Source organism: Lissotriton vulgaris, chromosome 3_1, assembly GCF_964263255.1.
Source record: "Lissotriton vulgaris chromosome 3_1, aLisVul1.2, whole genome shotgun sequence".
Classification (NCBI taxonomy): Eukaryota; Metazoa; Chordata; class Amphibia; order Caudata; family Salamandridae; genus Lissotriton; species Lissotriton vulgaris.
In genome coordinates this window covers 831,775,803-831,799,772 of record NC_141689.1, presented here as the reverse complement: position 1 = coordinate 831,799,772, position 23,970 = coordinate 831,775,803, and the positions used below count along the sequence as shown (strand labels likewise).

Sequence of the window (23,970 nt, the reverse complement as noted above, 5' to 3'; positions counted from 1 at the left end):
TCAGGTGAAATAAATGTTTTACGAACCTAATCAGCGATGCGCTGTTTAAAAGCAAGGTACTAAAACGTGCACCAATAATCTTCTAGACTGCAGACAGGGAGCAGGGGGGGAACGAACTGCATGTTCTCTTTGCAGGGTTGAGAAAGTAGTGCAGAGAGGGAGGGGTGAGAGGTGGGGACTGGGCTGGGTGTCTCCAGTGTGGGTGGGAGGCTCAGCTCGGGCCAGCGTGGTCCAGCCGCAAACTTTACAGAGAGTCTCCCCTGAACTGTGCAGTGGAGCAGCCGGAAGGGAAAGGACTGCTTCACTCACTTCAAAGTGAGGGGAGGGGGTGTTCTCACCTTAGCAGCACTACCTCATCTCTGCAGGACCCCCTCAAATCAGCAGGGCTACCTGTCCTCAGCAGAACTTTGAACACTTGAAGAGAACTCATTCACCTCAATAGGACACCCTCCATTCAGCAGGACCCCGGACGTCAGCAGGACCCTCGTACTTCAGCAGGGCCACCTTCATCAGGAGGGCACCCTCACCTCAGGAGGGCACCGGCCACCCTAACCGTAGCAAGATTCAAATCACCTCAGAAGTACCACGTCCCCAGCAGCAGGACGCACAATCCTCAAGCGTTCCGCCACCTCCCCAGGGCAAAGAGCGGTGGGTTCTGTAACAAGGTCCGCCAGCACGGGCTATGGCAGAGCCCGGGCTATCGCCGGATGCCAGAGGTCACAGGAGCCACCTTTTCGACCCCAGTTGCCTGGGTTGTGCGGACCGCAGAGACATCTGAAACAAAGGGGGGCTCGGCGAGCACCCACGACTCCCACATCAAGGGTCACATGAACTCGCACCGGGACGGGTCAGCAGCCAGGATGGAACAGACACAGAGGGGTGAGTATCTGACTCTCCAGGGGTGCCGGTGGGGGCGCGTGTGAAGCCCTAGCCCACATAACACGGGGTCTGCCTTTCTGGTGGGGCAGAGTAACTTTCCCATCACAGTTTAATTCTAATTGTAGTCACAATGTTTTTAATTTAAAGTGTTTATCCAAATTCATCCAGCAAACATTGCCATCATAAACAAGTATGCATCAAAACGCTGACGTTTAGGTTTTGACGTAGCTTAACTTTCGGTTACTTGCGATCTTCAACGTTAGTGGCTTGTTTTTTCGTTTTTTTTATTTCGTATTATTTGTTGTGTCATTTTTATCACGAACTACATTTTCATCGTTTACCCCCACAAAGTTTCAGAGTTTGTTTCATCCGTGCGGTTGTGCATGTTATTTCCACCTCATATTCGGCACGTTCAGCTGAAGTGAGACCGATGGGTCTGTCCGTCCGTGATGGGCACGAGAGTGAGCACCCCTCGCTGTTGGAGTCTCGCTCTGCCAGGGCACGCTGCGGCCGGGCATTCAGTGTGTTCTGCGGAAACAGCGCGTGGCCCAAGTTCAGAGCACAGAGCCGAGCAGGGGGCGGTGTCCAGGGCACGAGCCAGCAAACTCCACGTTTCTTACCCATTTCTTTCAGTCTAGGCACAACGCGTCCTCCAAGGGACGGTCCTGAAGTGGTGGGAAAAGCCGTTGCTCTCTCCGCGGGCTTCCCCAGAGCCTTTGCCCTTCTCAAATCAATGGGTTGAGGGGGAGGGGGCGGGTGTCAATAAGTATTATTTCAAAATTAAATCCATTTTTTTGTGTGTGGAAAAGTGGGCAGTGTAAAACAGCAGCTGTACTGTGTATAGCCTTTCACCTATAATATAGTAATGTCAGTGATCGCCCGGTGGTCCACAGCCAAGAGCCTGCAAATTGGTATGAATTTAAGAACGCGTCTCCCCCTCTCAGCGCTACAAACATTGACGCCTTCTCACTCAAACCTTAACGCCATCTATTTATTGAAAAGCAGAAGTATTTCAATAAGCCATGCTGTGCTGGTACATGGAGTGAGTATTCATTTTGGTGGTAATATGCGGAGACGCTGATGGGTTTGATGGCTGGTCAGGGTGCCAATAACTATGGAGAACATACACAGGGCTGGACTGGCTACCGGGCAGTTTGGAATGCTGCTGAGCTGGGTGCTGATTTCGTTCATGGAGACCTGCGTGTACTAAATGAAATTCGTTTTGCTTTAATTATTTCAAAGCACACGCAGGTCTCCATGAACGAAATCAGCACCCACCGCAGTGAAATCAGCCCCCAGCTTGGCACCATTCCAAAGTCCCCGGTAGTCAGTCCGGCCCTGAACATACATAAAGCAAAGGTACATAAGCAACTTGATGCTGAAATGGAAAGTATCAAGGAGATGCATACTTGGAGGATCAGACTGAGACCAGCCAATGTGTGAGTTCTTGTGAAAGGCAGTTCTTTAAGAGAAAATTTAAATGTATGAAGTTGTGCACGAGTAGAGTTGCCCTGAGGAGTGGTGGAAGTCAGAAAAAAACTGAATCTGTTTACAATGCATGGAGTTTTGTGTGACTGAGAGTTTCTGACTGACAAACTCTAGGTTTTGAGTAGGAGTCAACTCTGAAGGTTCAGAGAAGGAGACCAATGAGGACTTGTTCATTGTTTTAGACTAGAGACTAAGAAACTCATTCACAGTTTGGTGGACAGGGTCATCTGCCAAATATGCGGTGGATACCCTGTGCACAAACACGTGGGTGACCGGCTTATTTAGCTATAAGGCTTCCGATAGAGGAACTTGTGCTGTCCCTGTCGACACAACCCTTTGACCGACTGCCCAACGACATTGGACCTTTGTTCTGTGGTTGTAAGACCATCTGCCCTATTGAAAGCGGATGTTGCAGCATCCTTTTTTTAATGTTCAGACTGCTTAGAAAAGTTTCACAAACAGTCCGTCGGATTAATGCCCCCACCACACATTGGGAAAAAATTCTCAGCGCATCAGGGCCATGATTTTTTTGTTTGTCAAAAACTACAGTTTTTTAGGTTTGATTTAGGGGAAAAAAACTTTGTTGTGCGAGTGCATTGAACATACATTCCGTTTAGCCAGGGTTTAGTGGCTTCATCTTCACTGCTCGGCTAAAGGCATGGAGATCTCCGCCTGCCTGGCAGAGAGTTTTTGATAGGGTGGGTTGTAGTCCACCAGGTTAGCACAGTACAGCCAACTACTGACTTGGTGGAATGGAATACAGCTTATCGATATCTTCTGCGGTGCCCTGTTTTTGCTAGCCAGCCAACTTCATGGTATAGCATGCGGCACGGGTATGCCCCAAGAAACCATACACAGTCTCTGTGGTGCAATGTAATGCCTAATCCAGTGGGACAAGAAAGTTTTAAGGAAGACTCACTGAAAGTCTGTTGCAGTAGTGCAGTTTACAGAAGACTGTTGTCGCTACCAGTGTCTACAGATTATTATCATTATTATTATTATTATTATTATTATTATGTGCACTTATAATGCACGACAGCTACCCAAAAGGGTTTCCTGGCGCAGTTTACAGATTTGCGGAGAGAGGGACAAGTAAATATAAAATGTACAGATGTAGTGAGAATTGGCCCACCCTCCATTCTTCATAGTTAGGACGGCACATACCTCAGCCAGGAGGGAGAAGGGAGAAAGTGACAAGCTTCAAGATCTTCTGCATGGTGTCACAGGAAACAAAGTCTTGGCTTTCTTTTAAATTGCAAACGTTTGAATATTTATATATGAGGATGTCTGTGAAAAAATACCAGGCATTGTTTAAAAAACATTACACAAAAAAATCTAAATATTCATTCTCATCCAGCTACTAATCCAGATTCAGATGAAAACACAGTTTTGCACCCAAATATAGGTCATAACTTGACAATTAAGACCCAGCATTTTTCCCCACTCAGATTCTACCAGTAAAGCCAGGCAACTTCTGCACGGGGGGAAACACCATATTCCCTGCAGAATGGTGCGCTGGGAAAAGCAAAAGCCCCTGTGTCAGTATTTTCTCAAATGGTATTATTGAAAAAAATACATCTCCAGTCAAAATGAGGGCCCAAGATCTAATTTAAAATGACAAATAAATGTTATTAATGCATATTATATAACAGCACTATTCTGTGTAACAACATACATGTCCCTAGATATATAACTTCTCTATTTGCTCCACATTCACAAGAGCAATTGACCTTGAGGCAAGTTTCCAAATGGTAATAGTTTCCTGTAGGACTGAGCCAGCCATTACAGGCTGCTTTTCCTGGAAGTAATGTCCCTGTGGGATTTGGTGTTTGTTACACTTTTGTGTCACTCATGTAGTTTGATAACGATTTAAGTTGCATATATTTCCAGATCTATGCATTTAGGTAGAAATGATATACTAAATATTTCTAACAACCATCAATGAATTATTAATTGGTACCCTCTGTGCTGCAAAGAACTTTTCCACCGCATTTTTGGCACCAACATTGTGCAGAACTTGATGTTCTAGTCTGTATGACAAAAAAGATCTTGACGATATTGCCCTCCGCTTTCCATTCAGCTACTTTTCAGCTAAACACAGACATCCCAGGGTGGCTGGCCTGCTTGGAAAAACATGTGCTTTTGTTTAAAATGCCAAAGATTAGAGAGGGCAAAATAAACACATTCTGTTTGCCCAGCGAGAAGTTATGAAGTTCCATAGAACACTGGGCGATTGTTTAATGGATCAGACAAATATTGTAACAGAAGGCTGGAATGTCACTTCTCGACAAAATGAATTGTGTATACAATACATTTCACGACTCATCAACCAATTCACCACACTAAGAATCTGGAGCTTTTTTTAAAATTTGATTTGTAAATCACAAATAGCTTTTTTTTGTCAAATATCGATTCATTTCTATTAGACATCGATTTATTTTGGTCATCTAATTTCAAGTTTCTATTCACTTAATTTTTTTTGCCACATCTTTCAAAGAAATGTAAAAAAAATAGGATATTTCGCTTTTGAAGTGAAACATTTTTATTTGGCCGCTTTGTATACTGATAGAGTTTTAACGAGAACATTACTGTGTCAGCGAACTCTGAAATGTAAGGAACTGTGCCTATGTCACTATGGCATGTGTCTGGGGGATGCAGGGGGAAGGGGAAAGAACTGGACTCTAAAAAGAGTTATATGATGACGAGGGGACAGTAAAATGTTACTTGGAAATAAGACCAGAATGCTCGAGTTCAATTATCACAAGGATTGACATCAATCAATCAAGAGGTATTTGTATAGCGCTCCTTGTAACCCGCAAGGGTATCCAGGCGCTTGCTGTGGAGCATTACACATATATCATATACTTATGATGTTAGCAGTAAGTAGATAAAGTGGTTTCCTCATAATGGCATAGTTTGGTCAAGTGCTGAAGAGGATGGAGAATCCTGCTTTCTGAGTTCAAAAGACAGTCACTTGGTCCTACATGACTTTTACTACCCTAGTTGGCCCTACATGACTTCCACTACCCAAGCAGCTTAGTAGCTCACCAATGGTTTTGGCAAGGAGCATGGTGTACAATATGTAGGAGAGATTTTTTTATTCTGCCAGAAAATTGGAGGAATTTCATTGTTAGCGAAGAAGTACAACATTCTCTGAATTTGCCTTTGGAAGGTATAGTCAACCATCTCCTACCCCTGTGGGTGGATGTCCCGCCCCATACAAACGGGGTCCCAGGCTGTAGGGGTTTGTGTTTCCCAGCTGTGATGTAGGGTGCAGTAGAGAAATGCAATGGCAGCCACTCAGTCGCACTATCTTTTTCAGCCTCTCCAAGACGTCCTGCCCTGGGACTTTCTGCAGTATAGACAAGTGACAGGGAATGATGCTGCAAAGAAAACACAACATAAAAGTGGCAACCACTACCTGACTTGAGGCGGGGGGCGTTCCAGCTGTCCTTCTGAGGGCTGGAGACAGGCCTGGATTAGAAGCCTTAGAAGCGCAGATGTTCCAGCTGTCAAAAATGCCCCCCCCCCGCCCTACCCCCCCATCTTTGCAACTGTTATAAAATAAAATGTGCTGAATCCGCCAAAACCTGACTTAGGCTTTGGCGGAGTCAGCACATCCTCCAAAACGAGGCAGATGTCTCGTCCACCCTATGTAGGAATACATCTGCCACTTTCTGGCGGTTGCCAAGCATCCACCAAACTCTGAATCCACCCCATAATTAGCTGTGCACTTCAGGAGTATAGAATCTTTTCAAAGCATGACAAAGTTGCTATCCATGAGGCTTTGCAACTTTCCCAAAGGATTGCAACATTGTACAGCCCCAGTATAAATACAATTGCACAAGCCCAGTCCTTATGCTGCCACTTCAAGGGCTAGTTAAATGTAGTGAGGCAAAGTCGGTCTGGTGAGGAGTTCATGTAGTAATGCCATGAGATCAGAAGCCTCAGATGATAAGCAACTTTGACATTTTTTTATGGTGCGACAAGTTTGCAAGCCCCACGAGGAACAAGTTTGCTTTTGAAATGTCTCTGCTGCCTCAATCTACTCAAAATGCTTAAGCTTAAAAATGTTTTGTCTCAATTTGAGTAATGGTGCATATCACATGGTCGAAAGTTTGCAGGTCTGGCTCAGCCTTTCACCCTTCCTAGGTTACTACAATGACTACTGTTCAATAGACTGACCCTGCACCCGAGAATAAACTATATTGTTAATAGTATAACCAGTGTAGTACACTTTGTATTGATTCATAAGAACAATTGCCACAAACAGAAATTAACTTCCCAAATAGAAAATATATTAAGCAGTCTTGATTGTAGTTGAATCAAATTCATTATTGAAATTCTTTAAATCTCCGTATTCATGATTTTAAAAACAACAACCAATTGCGGACCCCAAACTGGATTACCACATCCTGTTCCACAGCAATTGATTCTCCCAGGGTGGAAAGACCGAGCAGCCCAAGGTGCGCTCAAAGAGCTGAGTGCTTCACGTCAACCAACAAACGTCTATATGACTAATGGGAAAAAATCTTTGACGACTTTACTACGAAATTGAGATATTTACTGGAGAGAGAAATGTGAACTTCGGCTCACATTGACCAAATCTATTAGAAGGCATAATCCATCTACTGTGATGAAAGATGAAAAATTATAAGAATTGATCACCAGCCTTTTCAAGTGACAATATCAAATTGGGACAAATCCGCCCAGAATATAGGAATCCTCAGGAACGCCGGGGATTGTCTTGTGTAATACCTTTTCTATTGTGGTTACTGGTAAGCTTGACTTGGAGCCATACTTACCAACAACTCAAGGAACAAGACTATAATAAGCCCTGAAGAAGTCCCAAGGGGGATGAAACGCGTTGGCGGCAAAGCAATTGGTTGTTGTTTTTAAAATCAAGAATAAGGAGATTTAAAGAATTTCAATAAAGAATTTGATTCAACTACAATCAAGACTGCTTAATATATTTTCTGTTTTGGGAAGTTTAATTCTGTTTGTGCAATTGTTCTTATGAATCAATACGAAGTGTACTACAATGGTTATACTATTAACAATATAGTTTTTTCTTGGGCACAGGGTCAGTCTATTGTTTAAAAACAGGTGTATTTCTGTTACCGCCACAGTGGGTTGTATGTGGGTTACATCTCAAACCTATAGCACCGAGGCTAGGAATCAATTCAACAAGCGTACTTAGTAGTGACGATTGGTGCTGAAATTGTAAAGCTTTGGCCCTGATTTTCTGTAAAAAATTACTACTGTTCAACTATATAATAATAATGAGTTAACACAAATGGATTTGTGTGCATTAAGAAAATCGGCTTGTGATGTGTCATGTACAAATAATCATTATTTTACTAAAAAGTGGAGGGTTCTAGTAACACAGAGTTCCACACATATTGCCTCCTCAGGTGATTAGGATAGAGTAAAATTCAGTGGCCTGTTATCCCACATCAATCAGAGTTATAGTAGTTATTTAGTAATATTGTTTATTTATGTGTTTGTTTATGCATTTATTTATACATTCTATTTGTATTACACACAAAAAGAATTTAATAGACGCAATGTGTAAGTAGGAGAACACATAGAGCATATTTACAAGCGGATTGTGCCACTGGAACGTCACTTTTTCGATGTTCAGGTGGCACAATACCCTGCACCATATTTAAAAAGCATGGCTTAATGCCACTTTGTAAAAATGGGACCCTTTCACGCAGAAATATGTTTGGAAGTGGCATGCAATGGGTGTTGCTGTGGGTGGTCCACTGCAACACCCATTGCTTTTTGACGATGTCCCAGATCTACAAGCATGTGTAAATCTGAGGCAGCGACAAAAACTAACGGCATGCAAAAGCAGGAGTTATATTAGCGCAACAAAGAGAAATACTTTTATTTTTCCTCGCTTTTGTTCCTTCTATGTGTGCTGCATTCTGCAGCACACATACAAATAGCAAATCACCTTTAGAGATTGTTTATGTACAGGAAGGTGCCCATTCCTGCTCATAAACAATCATTCCTGCAACTTAGGCTCCCTTGCACCATAATGTAAGGATTTCTGGCTTACTAGGATGATTCCGTGCAATGCAGGCACCCTTGCACTATGGTTCAAGGCTGCCTGTGTTGGCGCTAGGCAGCTATTTGGAGCGCCAGGGAAAAAAACAGGTGTGCGCTGTATTCTTGTAATAAGGAGATGCATCCCTGCTTTTTTTAAATGACACAGTGCAGCACAGAAAAAGTTGCTGCAGCACCACGCTGCGCCATTTCTTTGCGAGTATGTCCAATACTTTTTCTCTGTGTGTATCATACCAGGCACCTTCTTTATGCGCTGCCATAAATTTCATTTCACTCACAGGTCCTTCCTAATTTTGCCCTGTGGGCTAGATACAAGTCTGGATTAGAAACCAAAATCAGCCCCGGTAAAAATGTTCAAACCAGTGCCACATTGCAGGAAGCAGCAGCAGTAGCGGCACCATAAGACGATGGTTGGGCCAAGATCGCCCGCCCTACTCTGTAAGCTGCCCCCCAGCCTGCAGCCTACCAGACAAATGCAAGAGTGACAGCATTTCCAGTCTGCTGCTGGCTTGAGGCACATAGCACCAGCCGCTCCTTACGAGTGGTCTCTCAACCCGTTGGTGCAGGTACCAGCAACTCCCACCCCCACTGGAATTATGAGATCTGTCGGAACACCTCAGATGTTTTAACTTTCACCCGAAGACTTCGCATGCTTAAAGCATGTGTAAAATGCCGCCTCCGCTCACCCCCACTTGGCCAGTACAGCCTTCTTGCAGCAAAAATGGCGAATACGCCTTTCTATCAAGGCGCCCTAGAGCACTTGCATAAATAAACATCGTAGTTACAATCTTCACACTGCAGCCTTTCATCACTGAAGCCTTTTTTCTTGTAATTTGGCCACTCTTCCCTCAGTCTGTCCCCGAGGACCTGTATGGCTCGGTGTTCCATGCGTGTCTTCCACAACCGTGTTATAGCTTCATTCCACTTGAAATGTGCCTCTGTTATGGATGGGAAAGCAGGTTAATCAGACATGAACTTCCGACATTAAGATGAAGCCTACAAACCATAGGAGCATATAGCACCATCTAGTGGTATTTTGGTAAAATACAAAAAATACAAGTCGGTCGAATATAATTAGGCTAACTAAGGGCCAGATGTAGGTAAATTAGATTTACCGATTTTTAATTACCGAATTTTACCGATTCGGTAATTAAAAATCGGTAAATCTAAAGGGTGGATATGTAGGTATTTCCAGATGTGGAAATACCGAATCTGTAACAATCGGTATTTACCGATTCTGTAAATACAGAATCGGTATTTCCCATTGATTCCTATGGGCTTTGAAGCCCATAGGAATCAATGGGAAATACCGATTCTGTATTTACAGAATCGGTAAATACCGAATTTTGCAAGGGTGCAGGGGGTCTCACTTTGACACCCTCTGGCACCCCACAAACAGGCATGTGCGCCATGTGGCACACAGACATGCCCTAAGGGCATTTCTGTCTGTCACATGGCTAGGTGTGCATGCACACATGTGCATGCACACCTGAATTCGGTATTTTACCACACAATAGGATTGTGTGGTAAAATACCGATTTTGTAGGGCCTTTGGGACTCACAAGAGTCCCACCTACATCTGAGATTTACCGAATCGGTAAAAATACAGATTCGGTATTTTACAGAATCTGTAAATTTACCGAATCGGTAAATTTACCGATTTTGTAAAATTGTGCCCCTACATGCCAATTCTTGAATACTGGTCGGTAACGGCCGAAAATACCGATTTTCGGCCATTACCGACCGACCTACATCGGGCCCCAAGACACAGAACGACTTTTAGTCAGTCAGTGCTTAATTTTTGCAGGTGTCTGAAGGTGGTGCGCACCGACACTCTTTATATTGACCTACCGTTCTAGGGGCAGACACAAATAAGGATTCTAAACAATATTTTGTTATGACGAACAGTAGACGGGATTCAATTGAATTTCCAGTCAGGACCATTTCGAAATGACAGAAAAAAAGTTCTAGCCAGCGAGTGAAATGAGGGAACCCTTTTCCAACTTAGGGGCATATTTTCAATGGAAGTGACAGACGTGGCATAAGCCTTCTTGGCTTAACGCTGCGCTCCACCACTTCTGAAATGCAGGGCTGCACCATATTCACAATATGGTGCAGCCCTGTGTTTACCCCTGCGCTGACACTAAATTTAGATGCCTAGCACCAGCGCAGGCACCCTTGCACTATAGTGCAAGGGTGTCTGCATTGCAGGGGAAGATTATTTATGTGTAGGAAAGTGTCTCTTCCTGCACATAAGCAATCTTTAAATGGCAATTTGTAACTTCTGTGTGTGCTGTATCACCTTACTGCACATAAACAATCAATGGCATCTTGCTGTTTCCATGTGTGCTGCACAACGCTGCACACATGGAAACAGCAAAAAAAAAAAGAGAAATTAAACATTTCTCCTCATTGTGCATGGGTAAGAACAGGTTTTCCCTGGTCTTAATTTTGGCACTGCCCCATATTTACGGCACCCTTGTAAATATGGGGCAGCATCAAAATAAATGGGTGTTGCGGTGGAACGCCCACACAACACCCATTGCCTTTCATAGCGTGAAAAGGGGCCTTTTTGTACAAGGTAGCATAAGCCAAGTTAGCATAAGCCAAGTTAAGTGGCTGACTGCCTTGTAAATAAGGCAAACCCCCTATCGCCACCACAACATCCAAACTTAGGGGCATATTTTCAATGGAAGTGACAGACGTGGCATAAGCCTTCTTGGCTTAACGCTGCGCCCCGCCTCTTCTGAAATGCAGGGCTGCACCATATTCACAATATGGTGCAGCCCTGTGTTTACCCCTGCGCTGACACTAAATTTAGATGCCTATCACCAGCGCAGGCACCCACGCACTATAGTGCAAGGGTGTCTGCATTGCAGGGGAAGATTATTTATGTGTAGGAAAGTGTCTCTTCCTTGGACATAAACAATCTTTAAATGGCATTTTGTAACTTCTATGTGTGCTGCATCACCTTCCTGCAAATAAACAAAAAATGGCATCTTGCTGTTTCCATGTGTGCTGCACAACGCTGCACACATGGAAACAGCAAAAAAAAATCAGAAATTAAACATTTCTCCTCATTGTGCATGGGTAAGAACATGTTTTCCCTGGTCTTAATTTTGGCACTGCCCCATATTTACGGTACCCTTGTAAATATGGGGCAGCATCAAAATAAATGGGTGTTGCGGTGGAACACCCACGCAACACCCATTGCCTTTCATAGCGTAAAAAGGGGCCTTTTTGTAAAAGGCAGCATAAACCTAGTTAAGTGGCATAGGGCCAGATGTAGGTAAATGAGATTTACCGATTTTTAATTACCGAATTTTACCGATTCGGTAATTAAAAATCGGTAAATCTGAGGGGTGGATATGTAGGAACATCCAGATGTTCCTTTTACCGAATCGGTAAATATCTGTATTTACCGATTCGGTAAATACCGACCGGTAATGCCCCATTCATTCCTATGGGCTTTGAAGCCCATAGGAATGAATGGGGCATTACCGGTCGGTATTTACCGAATCGGTAAATACCGATTCTGACAAGGGTGCAGGGGGTGTCACTTTGACACCCTCTAGCACCCCCAAAAAAGGTTCGGGGGCCATGTGGCAGGCATACCTGCCCTAAGGGCAGGTCTGCCTGTCATATGGCACAGGTGTGCATGCACACATGTGCATGCACACCAGAATTGGTATTTTACCATCAAATAGTATTTGATGGTAAAATACCGATTCTGTAATGCTTGTGGGACTCAGAAGAGTCCCACCTACATATAAATTCTACAGAATCGGAAAAAATACCGATTCGGTATTTTACAGAATCGGTAAATTTACCGATCTGTAAATTTACCGATTCTGTAAAATACAGGGCCCTACATCTCAAATTGCATTTACCGGTCGGTAACGGCCGAATTCGGCCGTTACCGACCAGTAAATGCCTTTCTACATCTGGCCCTTACTGCCTTGTAAATAAGGCAAAGCCCCTATCGCCGCCACAACATCCAAACATGCATTGACATAGCCAGTAGGTCTCACTTTTGGGACCTTATAAGTGTTTATACTGAACTATTGGCTTTGCCAATGTCTCTAAGCTGTGTTGTAGAGAAGCATGGGAAGAGAGTACTTTGTAAGGCAGTGGACAGCAACTGTAAGATCCTCTGAACAATGTGTGAACTGTGTGGAATTGTTGTATGTCAATTTAGATTCCGAATGAATTTCCCGATTCATGACCATATATAGGTACAATTTGTGATGCCCTTATATAGGCATAGAAATCCAGTCCATATTTAGGCATAGCCCATGCTACCCAAATACAGGCTTGGCTACTTCCATCCGTTCATCTACGTCACAACGATTTCTTGGAAAACCAGACTCTTAAGCAGAAAGGGACTTCCCCTGGCCTTTGTATTGATTTCTCCAAGAAACTCATTATTATGCATGAACAACTATTCCTTAGGGGTTTATCCAGGATGTTCAGATGCCTGACTTTTCGTCAATATAGGCATTCCTAAACACATTCAAGGCATAAATATACCTTCACTTGTTATAGCAAGGCACTGTGGGGTTCTGTGCAGTTTGACTACCTACTTGCCCGACGCAGCTCGCTACAGCAAGTGCTGAAGGAAGCCGACTCTCCAGCTGATGCACTGACAAAGAAGCTGACATCCTCCTGCCAAGAATCCAGCTACAGTGTTTCTGACTCCCCCTTACGGGGTGTTGGGAAATCGAGTCCCGAGACAGAGATACCAACCTCTTTCATTCTAAGGTTTTGAGCTGATTAGAACCTAGAGAAACCTTTGGCAATTCTTGGCAGAACTAAAACTTATGCTAAGCAGCACCTACTTCTTCCCTGGTACTAGACCTAGGTTAGGTACATTGGGGTAGGCATATTTTAGAAGCACCAGTTGAGTATTTTAGCCTTTGTTATTTATGTATGTATTTTTACATGTCAGCAACAGACAAAGCTATCACAGTATTATTTTATATTACTGTTCTCGCTGTACGCATTATACTTTTCATTCTGTCTAACGATTATAGCAGTTCACCTCTCTTGCATGAAAAAGAAGACTGTTCAATAAATCCTTTTATTGAAATGCCTGTCTCTCTATTTCTGTGCAACTCTGTAGAAATAAAAGCATGCACAATTGACTGAGTGAACTAGTTATCTATTGTTTCCACGACATGTTTTGATTCTTGGCGAAACAAAGTTGTCATGTTTATGCGGTTGTCAGAAACTAATCCCTTCTTGTTTATTCGAGAACGTTTCTAGTGACCTCTGAGCTAGCTGGTACTCACAATTAAGTTTAGTATACTCAATAGAGACATACTGACCTCAGTCTTATGTCAAATCTATAGTGAATATTATTCCAATGCGCAGAGCCTATTGGGAATATAGGAACTACACTACATGGCACCCAACGTTTGGTAAGGCGCTAATTTAATGCTAGATACTAAAGTAACTCAGTCGTGCTTTTCTCAGAGACCCTTTTTCTCCAATAGACATCTGGAGTGGGTAAAATGATAATATCCGCCATAGCTGAGTAGGATGAAAATCCTATGTATTAGTTTTTGGTTTGTTCAACGTTGAAGGATACAGTGTTCCAAAATATTGTGCACCTTATCTTTGTTTCATTGAAATTTGCCTTGCAATTTTTCATTAAACAATGTCGAATAACGGCTACAACACCGAAACCGGTGGAGCTGCGGCTGATCCAGCCAATGCAGCTTTTAACTTCACAGGTTTCCAAGAAACCGACAAGGATGCTATATGCATTCCTATACATTTAAGGAAACCCATTACTATAAAACTTATAAAACATGGCCTAACATCGAGAGGTGGTAGGGCAGAGGTATTCTATTCTTGGATAGTCTTCCCTGAAGCAAATACAGTAACACATGTTTCACTTCTACAAAGAAGATGAACCACCAGAAGAATATATTCCTTTAGAGGATATTGAAATTCCACTCACATACCAGGAGCATGAGCTCTGGTTTAAAGGCGCCCTAAAACATTTAAATCACATTAACAGGCTCGGTCCACTAGGTAGACCAGGAGCAACATGGCCGATTTTAGCCGGCTATACACCACATCCCGACATTGAAGAAATGTCAGATGCGAAGTTACTAACTCAACTTAAAGAGTTAATCAAAATATATAGACAAATGGTTCAATATGTCATGCGGACTCTCACAGTCTAACCTGCAATAGTGATTCCACAACATAAATCTCACCAGGGGAATACACTAGAAATTAAACCACAGACTTTACACTCAGTCATTGGTAAGTTACCTGCAAAAAGGGAACAAATTCGTTTCTGGATAGCTAAAAAAAATTCTCAAATCGAAGCAGTATTTCCTAATACTAGCCCTCATGAAAAACACAGGATCATAACGATCTGTTTACCAATGGGGATCACACCACATCTGTAGGACTGCACCACTTGGGGTACAGTCTTCGCTGCTATCAATACTAATAAACATGGTGTGCCGTCTATGGCGGTAATACCTGATGTCCTGAAACAGATTCAGAATGTATACGGGGCAGAGCCTGCTTTAAATCTGGGTATGAAACTACTGAAAGATTCCAAACTTGTCTCAGAATTAATATTAGCTAATATTAAAGGCGAAGCAGCATCAGTGGCAATCCGCCAAAAATTAAGGGACATTGATGTAACGGAGCAACCACAAGAACTGGCCAGAATAATTGAAAAACCCTATGAAGAATTAGGGAGAGACAGTCTAGGTGGAAAACCAGTGCAACACCAACTGTCTGAAAGTCCCGAAAAGGTCTTTACTAAAAACACTCCAACTCCTTCTAAAAAGAAGTGGGAAAATAGCAAACAAACTTCTAAAGAGAAGCATTCTCAATCTAGAGGTAGGTCTCCTCAAAAGTTATAACCTCAGGAACAGGGATAATTTGAGGAAACTTGATAGATATCAAGACACCTATACACGTTCCTCTCGTACCTCACAGACTTCGTCACAGAAATCCGAAAGAGGAGGACGGTCAGAAGACAAAGAAGAACTTGTGAAGTCCAAAAACGATCAACATGTTTAGAAAAACAAGAAACCTCAATTTACCAAAAAGAAGGTAGCAGGTCTAAAAATCAGACATGCCCAGGATCTTGAGGACACAACTCAAGAACAGAGAATGGGCTCAGACAATATCAGACAGCACAGCAGAAGTCACAATAACTCGCAAGAACCTGAAGGATCATATGGAGACAGTGGACTTGAATGAATTCATTCAAGTTGAAACTGCTGTTACCAAGGTTAGTTCTCCACATAGGTTATATGAAATATCACTCCGGATGGAGGGAGATATACCAAGAAAAGTGAAAGCACTCTTTTGGGAGCGACTTTCTAAGGGCTATGACATTCTTCTAGCTGAACAAGACTGGCCACCACAATTTGTCAGGGAGGGCCCACATGGCGAGGACATCATTATGCCAGCCTTCTCTAACCATATTCCAATTCATTTAAAATATACTTATGTCAGGAAATGGGCAGTCTCCCAAGCTCCTGCATTATACAAAAATCATGTAGGATGGGATGAGGACTCGTCTCACCATAAAATCCAACTAAAAAATCAACCAACTGCACAAAGGCAGTACCCACTTAAGCGAGAAGCTAAAAAACAGGTCAGGGAGATCTTAGATCAACTTGAATACCAAGGGGTGATTGAAACATGCACCTCGTCACTGAACAATCCTTTGTTTCCTGTCTCAAAACCAGACAATACATATCATCTAGTATTTGTTTACAGACATCTAAATTCTTGTTGCAAAGCATTTGCAGTGCAAAATACACATAGCATTAATGAATAACATTGTGCGTAAAAAATATAAAACCACATTAGATATTTCTAACGGTTTCTTTTGTCAAAATATTGCACCTGAAAGCAGGTATTTGACTGCTTTCTCAATTATGGGGACACATCGTCACTTCTGTCGTCTCCCTCAGGGATTCAAGAATAGCCCTGGGTTATTTTCAGCAAGGGAAACAGAGTTACTACATATTTATGAAGATGAAGCATTATCATATGTGGATGACATCTATCTGACAGATGATGCCTTGGATAGGCACTTGAATTGGGTGAATACCATTATACTTGGATTCGCCTCTGAGGGTTATAAATTCAATTAAAAAATATCTAGAATTGCCCATTTAAACGTCCTATTTTTAGGATATGAACTTTCAAGTGAAGGCAAAAGCCTGGCAGCAAACTTTCTAGAGAAATGTGCACTGCTCCAACCTCCAAAAACGTTGAAAAACCTACAGTTGATTCTAGGATTCTTACATTTCAGAAGAACTTACATTCTAAACTACGAAGAAAGGGTTAAACCTCTATACGAATTAATCAAACCTGATTTTAAAACAGTAAATTGGACACAAAACACACATAAATTTTGCGTTCACTCCAAACAGACATGCTAGCAACTAAAAATTTGCAAACACGCGCAAACTCACGCAACTTAGTGATCCGAATCATTCAGGACAATGCGGATTCACATACTTAACTTTTAACGAAAGTGAAAAGGTACCAATAGCTTACAAATCACACTTGTACACACAAGCAGAAATGAAATTCACTTTTACAGAAAAAATTCTGACAGCTGTTTAAACCGCTGTAGGAAAAGAAAGAGCCCTCACACAGGGGAATCGCATTATGGTCGTAACTCCTGTACCTGCCTGAGAAACAGTGACAAAAGCAAGCATTCCAAATGCTAAAGCTTTACATCCGAGATGGATACAATGGGTTAATTCTCTGCAACAGATGTTGAATACGTTTTTGATCCATATTTAAAAACACAAGCATTTCTACAATACGAACATGAATGTCCTCTACCTACTGAAATTCTGCCTCCTAACCAGTATGAATGTATAATTTATACTGACGGAACAGCTCAACCCGCTACGGGGGGTCAACAAGCCTATAGTACAGCGTGAACGATCGTTAAAGGTCGCTGGCACAATAGCAAATTCCGACCAATGGTCACAAAAACTCAATCTCTAGGAGATTGTACAGCTCATCGAGCTGAACTACAAGCATTCAAGATGGCACTTGAAAACACGGATAATGAATTCCCCACACTCATAATGTGCAATTTGTATTATTGTGTTCAATCTTACAATGAATACTTGCAAAACTGGAATCAAAACGGTTACAAAGATGCAAAAGGTGGCACGATCAAGTATAAACTGCTTTGGGAACAAGTAGTTCAGTTACGACAAGGACTACAAAAGACTCATGTGATACATACACCGAGTCATCAACGTGATGGCGCTCACGTTGAAGGGAATTCATTGGCTGATGAAGCCGCAAAGGCAGCTGTGCAAATGGCTTCCGTAGCTGCAATCACTCATTCAAAAATGAAAATGGACCGTGAAATAATGCTGGCTGTCAATGCTTCTAGCATCGACAGCGGAAAAACATTACCTAAAGGGTTTCCACTCAAATACTCATATAACTGATGCGAATAATGTTCCGTTTGCTCGAATCCCTGAAGTGGGGGATAGGGTAATTCCAAACATGGAACATAGATTAGGACTAATCTTAGCAGCACATGAAGGGCTTGCCTCTGCACATGCAGGTGTTTCCGCCACAGTGTCATTATTGAAACAGAGATTCTGGTGGCCGCGCATGAGGAAACAAAATCAGAAACTATGTTTTGGAATGTGAAATATGCCAAAAGATGAAAGTCTCTACTGTGAAACGTCCTGCCCAGACGCCGCTGTTAATTACAGATACACCATTAGCTTGTGTTTACCTGGACCACTGCGGTCCCTTAGAGAGGGATGGTAATTACAAATATATCATGGTCGCAGTGGATTCATGCTCAAAGTTCATTTGGATGTGGCCTCAGCGCTCGGCTGACACTCGAACTGTTATAAAAGATTTGCAAGTCTTTATCGGCACATAAGCAGTTGGCACACTACATTCTGACCAGGGTACTGCATTTAGCTCTCGAGCTTACAAGGAGGCCATGGGCAGTTTGGGCGTTGCATTTCGGTACACTAGTCCATTCCATCCTGAGGGAAATTCGGTTGTGCAGAGAAAAAAATGGGGCATAAAGCAATCTATAACAGCTAGGGTATTAGGCTCGGGTGACGGGTGGGTCAAACATCTAATAAGTGTCCAACGTAGTCTTAACAATTTGCCAAGAAGTTCTCTAGGGGATATCACTCCATGTAAAGTCCTTTTTGGGACCAGAAGGTTAGTAGCGGACCTCAATTGTCAGACTTCAGTGGTAGACCAAAAAACATTTGATATCAAAGACCGTTTGGCTGTTTTACAGGACTTAAATGAAATAAGAACAAAACAAAGCAACGTGTTCCTCAAGCCAACCACCACTGAAGAAAAACTGACCGTCCCACCAAGGCATGTCTGGATCCCAAAGCTTGGTGATCTAGTCAGAGAAAAGATCGCGGACATGAAGGAATTTGGGCCTTCTTACAGACAACCAGTACCTGTCCTAGCAATCCACGGATCAAGAACAGTTTTACTGCCCCCCCTTGCTGGTAAAAAGGAGAACAGGTTTGTGTCCATTGACATGATCAAAGCCCACGATGTGGCGATACTAAACAGTAGGCCAAGTACGCCAATGTAGCAGACGCCCTAATCTAGCTACTATCCAAGAAGTTCAAACTGAGACACTCATCACCTTTGAAGAATCTGCAGTGCAAAATTAAGGACTTAGCAACAAAGCTATGGAACCTGTACCTCTTGAAACCCAAATAACAGTACGTCAAGAAGCACCTGTCTACAACGAAGTAACAAGTGATCAAGTGGTTTCAGCAATTTCAACGAATCCAGATGCAATCCCAACAATTGACAGTACTGCCTCTGGCTATTTCATTAACTTTGATACGTTTTCTGAGGATCCTAGTGAACCGGAAATGATGCCAGCAAAAAGAACGTTCAAAGAACAAGCAACAGACCTTTTTCATCACCTGGAAAGGACTTAAGACTTATCTGGTTTCACCATGGATTGAACTTTGGTTTGTGTTGGGTGTGCTTTTTCTTCTACTTTGGTTGACTCTGGTAATAAGACTGGGAATGCTGGTAAATGGAAGATATGTCAAAATGGACACAGCAAGTAAGAACATCAACTTACTACTCAAGCCACACAAATCATCTCATTGTGAACAAAGAGACTTGTCATCAGTGAACATCACAGCCGTTCCTATACCTGGGGGTATAGCTTGGGACAGAACGGATTATAACATTTTTTGCCCATCGGAGCTGTTGAGGATTCCACACCAATTCAAGATTTCATTCATTAAGTGACTTCGTTTCATCTAGTACCTTTTCTGATGATTGGGGGGTTCGAGACTGTTAATATGATGTTAGACTTAGAAATGTCTGCAGTATTCACAAATCATGAATATTTAGAAGGTTCATCAAACTATGAACAAATGTATTGTTATAATCATTATGGTCATCATTTCTTGCACAAATCTGAAAATCCTAGAAATGTGTTAATGTATAACCAATGGGAACATTGTCCTACGCCACCAAAGGGTAGCTCAAAAACTTTTGCCAATAAGTTTCCATATTTTTCAGGGTTCAATGTATCAAATGCTGAATCATTTTACTATAAAAATGTAAACAAAACAGGAATGAAAAGTATGTTGACCAATACAAAACAGATCTATTCTGCAGCCTTTTATGCCCAACTGCCTAAACTAGGTTTTGACTTTTGGAAAGACAACATTGAGACAAAAACTGTCTGGGGTACAAACGATTGGCAGGTTCAGGGGGTATAAGCTATGTTTAGAGCCTGCATCATCCCTGAGCAAATTATGTTTTTGAATGACACTGCCCAACAGACGTCTTGCCTTGGGTTAGCCAAGATAAAAGACCTGAACAATCGGTCCATACCTAAACCTACACCTGATAGAAATAACACTTCAGAGGGGGAGGTCGACGTACATACTATTTTTGCATCACAATAGAACAGATCCAGATTGGAAAAAATGGTTGATCTGGCCTACAGACACAAACAACTGTCAAGATAGATTCCTGAACAAAACACAGGGTTTCACATTCACTAGGCCAGACCCAAGATATGTTCAAAGACAGCATCTTGGAATAGTAACAACATACAGTGTAGGGCAGCTCTGCCCTGATTGGCTACATAGATCTACACTTAAGGATGTAAAACAACAAATTCTTTACTTAAAGATGACGCAGACCATAAGGAATTCTTGCTAGGATCAAGAAAACCGCATCATAAACGTTTTATATATGCTGGTATCTATGCTGCATATAATGAAGCATGGAAGATTACGCAAGCAGAGACTGCAGAAAGTATACGAGAAATTGATCGTATTAATTTAGAGAAAACTCTCTTTGTAGTTGACAATGGGTTAACGACTCTGTCATCCAGGATATATTCATTGGACAGCATAGTGTCTTCTGCCATAGACATCATGGAACAGGACTTGGTCATGTTGCAACATGGTCAGTCGCAATTACGTTCTATCATGCTATTAGGCTTGACACTGAAAAATCTTTGTTCAGGCTATGTGCCTTGGGGTTTAATCAATACTACGTCACTGTTTTCAGAATTCAATCTCACTGATAAACAGATCAAACTGGCACAGAGGGGAGCAGACTATTCGGTGCTGAGCATTGAAAAACTGGAAATATTGCCATTTACAGTCGCTGAAAAGCCAGCTACTGAATGGATTATACATGGAACAATCACTCTGCCTGTTACAATATTCCATTTTCAGTATTGCCTAAAACACATACCAGCAGGCACATATGAAAAGGTGGGTAAAGAATACATCAAGACATCCTGGGAATTATCATACATACACAGATGTTGGAGTGGGGAAAGGGAAGTGTTTCTTAGTGGTAAAAACTGCGAAAACGCACTAGGTGGTTCTCTCCTTTGTCAGGGTATAAACTTACATGGGCTTGCAATGGTTCCTCTAACAACTTGTCCTGCCACCTGCAAGGTTCGCCAGCTGCAGTGATTGATCCAATTTTTGGACAACTTTCAAATTGAAGTTACCTCATGTTGAACGATCACAGCTGTTGTGGCATGTTGCCAGGTATAACATATCTAGTAACTGTGTCAGCCAGGGTCACTTGCTATATGCAAGTATTGTTTCCTAAAACTAAGACAGACAGGGAGTCACCTTTATGGCCTTAACTGAACATCTCTTCTATACGAATTGATACTTTAAGCAGAATGAAAGCCATTCTCTTGCAAAAAATGGTGCCACTGACCTCGGCCAAAGAGACCTATGATCTGCAAGTCGCAAGGACTTCTTCCGAGATACATGCCCTCTTAACTACAAACTACCCTATACATTTCTCAAAAATTTTAAGTCGTATCTTAAACATGTCTGATCCGAGCGGTATTGTACATCTATTTAAGAATGTATGTTTTGGACTGTTAGCACCTTTTTAAGCAGTCCTAAGAATATTTCCAAACTTCGTGCACTCTGTGTTTGGCGGACTCCTCTCCTTTTGGGACTCATTGCGGGGATATTATTTTTGCTCCTACTGCTACAATATGGCAAGCCAAATCACCAGCCCCACTCCAAGCACCATAGAGAGAGCTCTATTGGAGATGAAGTGTTGTGAGCGCATCGTCCAAATTTTGGGATTAACTCTTTTACGTGAATTAAATACCACATGGTTTCTGTCCTTCAGACCAGTCTGGCAAGATTGCATCTTACCTGTTCGACGCTGCCTGCTATGCGGAGAATAATGTGTGCTAGACATCTGTCTAACACTCCAATCAGTCATGCCAACGGATGTTGATACTTTGCTGGACCCAGTAACGGCCCATGCGCAGTGTTGTCCTCAGCGGCTACCAATTCTGATGACGGCATTCATTGAGATCTCACAGACGCAAAATGCTGATGCTTAGGTACGAGAGGAAACTTCAGGCACACAGGTACCATCCAATTTGAACATTGATAATGTGACCAATGCTGAAGGCAATGCTTCCCATCTATATGAGGTTAATCTTCTAAACGAGGTAATCCAACTGTCACCTACAATGATAGATGATTTTTTTTTCAGACTTAGAAGATTTCATGTTTTCTCCAAGCGCTAACACTGACTTTTGAATTTGGCACACAGTGTTCTGAGAGAGTTTGAATTTGACCTTCATTTTTTGAAAACAAAGAACTTTTCCTATGATTAACTTTTTTTCCAAATTAGCATTTTTCTTTTTTGGCACAAAGTAATCTGCTTAAAGTAGAACTATTCATAGAGAACAAGGATTCTTTGAATACTTCCAAGAGACAATATTTGACCTTATTCACATACAAACAGTTTTATGTAATCTGACATGAAATGGTTTGGGCCTTTTTTCTTCTGTATTCACGAGCCATTTCATAAATGTATATTTTCATGATTCATTAATTTAGCATTTCAAATGTGAATATATGCTTCGAATGAAACATGCTTTAATGTACAGCACCAATGCATCTTTTATGCATAAAACCAGTTCTAATGCATTTTTAATGTATTTTGGAGAGGTTTTACACTTCATGTGTAGATAGGTTTTAGATATGTTTAAACATGTTTAGAATTTAGTAACGTCGTACATAAGAAAGTGGAGTGGGTGTTGTATGTCGATTTAGATTCCGAATGAATTTCCCGATTCATGCACTTATATAGGTACAATTTGTGTTGCCCTTATATAGGCATAGAAATCCAGTCCTTATTTAGGCATAGCCCATGCTACCCAAATACAGGCATGGCTACTTCCATCCGTTCATCTACGTCACAACGATTTCTTGGAAAACCAGACGCTTAAGCAGAAGGGACTTCCCCTAGCCGGATATTGATTTCTCCAGGAAACTCATTATTATGCATGAACAACTATTCCTTAGGGGTTCATCCATGACGTTCATATGCCCAACTTTTACGTCAATACAGGCATTCCTAAACACCTTCAAGGTATAAATATACCTTCACTTGCTGTAGCAAAGCACGGTGTAGTTCGGTGCAGTTCGACTACCTACTTGCCCGACGCAGCTCGCTACAGCAACTGCCGAAGGAAGCCGACTCTACAGCTGACGCAGTGACAAAGAAGCTGGCATCCTCCTGCCGAGAATCCAGCTCCAGTGTTTCTGACTCCCCTTGCGGGGTGTTGGGAAATCGAGTCCCAAGACAGAGATACCAACCTCTTTTATTCTAAGGTATGGAGCTGATTAGAACCTAGAGAAACCTTTGGCAATTCTTGGCAGAACTAAAACTTATGCTAAGCAGCACCTACTTCTTCCCTGGTACTAGACCTAGGTTAGGTACATTGTGGTAGGCGTATTTTAGAAGCACTAGTTGAGTATTTTAGCCTGTGTTATTTATGTATGTATACATTACATGACATAGCAACAGACAATGCTATTACAATATTATTTTATATTACTGTTCTCGCTGTACGCATTATACTTTGCATTCTGTCTAACAATTGTAGCAGTTCACCTCTCTTGCATGAGAAAGAAGACTGTTCAATAAATCCTTTTTATTGAAATGCCGGTCTCTCTATTTCTGTGCAAC

The 23,970-nt window shown here is 42.1% G+C and overlaps 1 protein-coding gene across 1 annotated transcript in view; it reads left to right on the top strand.

Moving 5' to 3' along the window:
• The first annotated feature begins 237 nt into the window (after positions 1–237).
• Positions 238–23,970, top strand: part of S1PR3 (sphingosine-1-phosphate receptor 3) — a 41,611-nt gene continuing 17,878 nt past the window's right edge. Inside the window, exon 1 of the mRNA XM_086961142.1 lies at positions 238–879. The gene's annotated coding sequence lies outside the window, so the exon portion shown is untranslated. The remainder of the gene's footprint in view (positions 880–23,970) is intronic.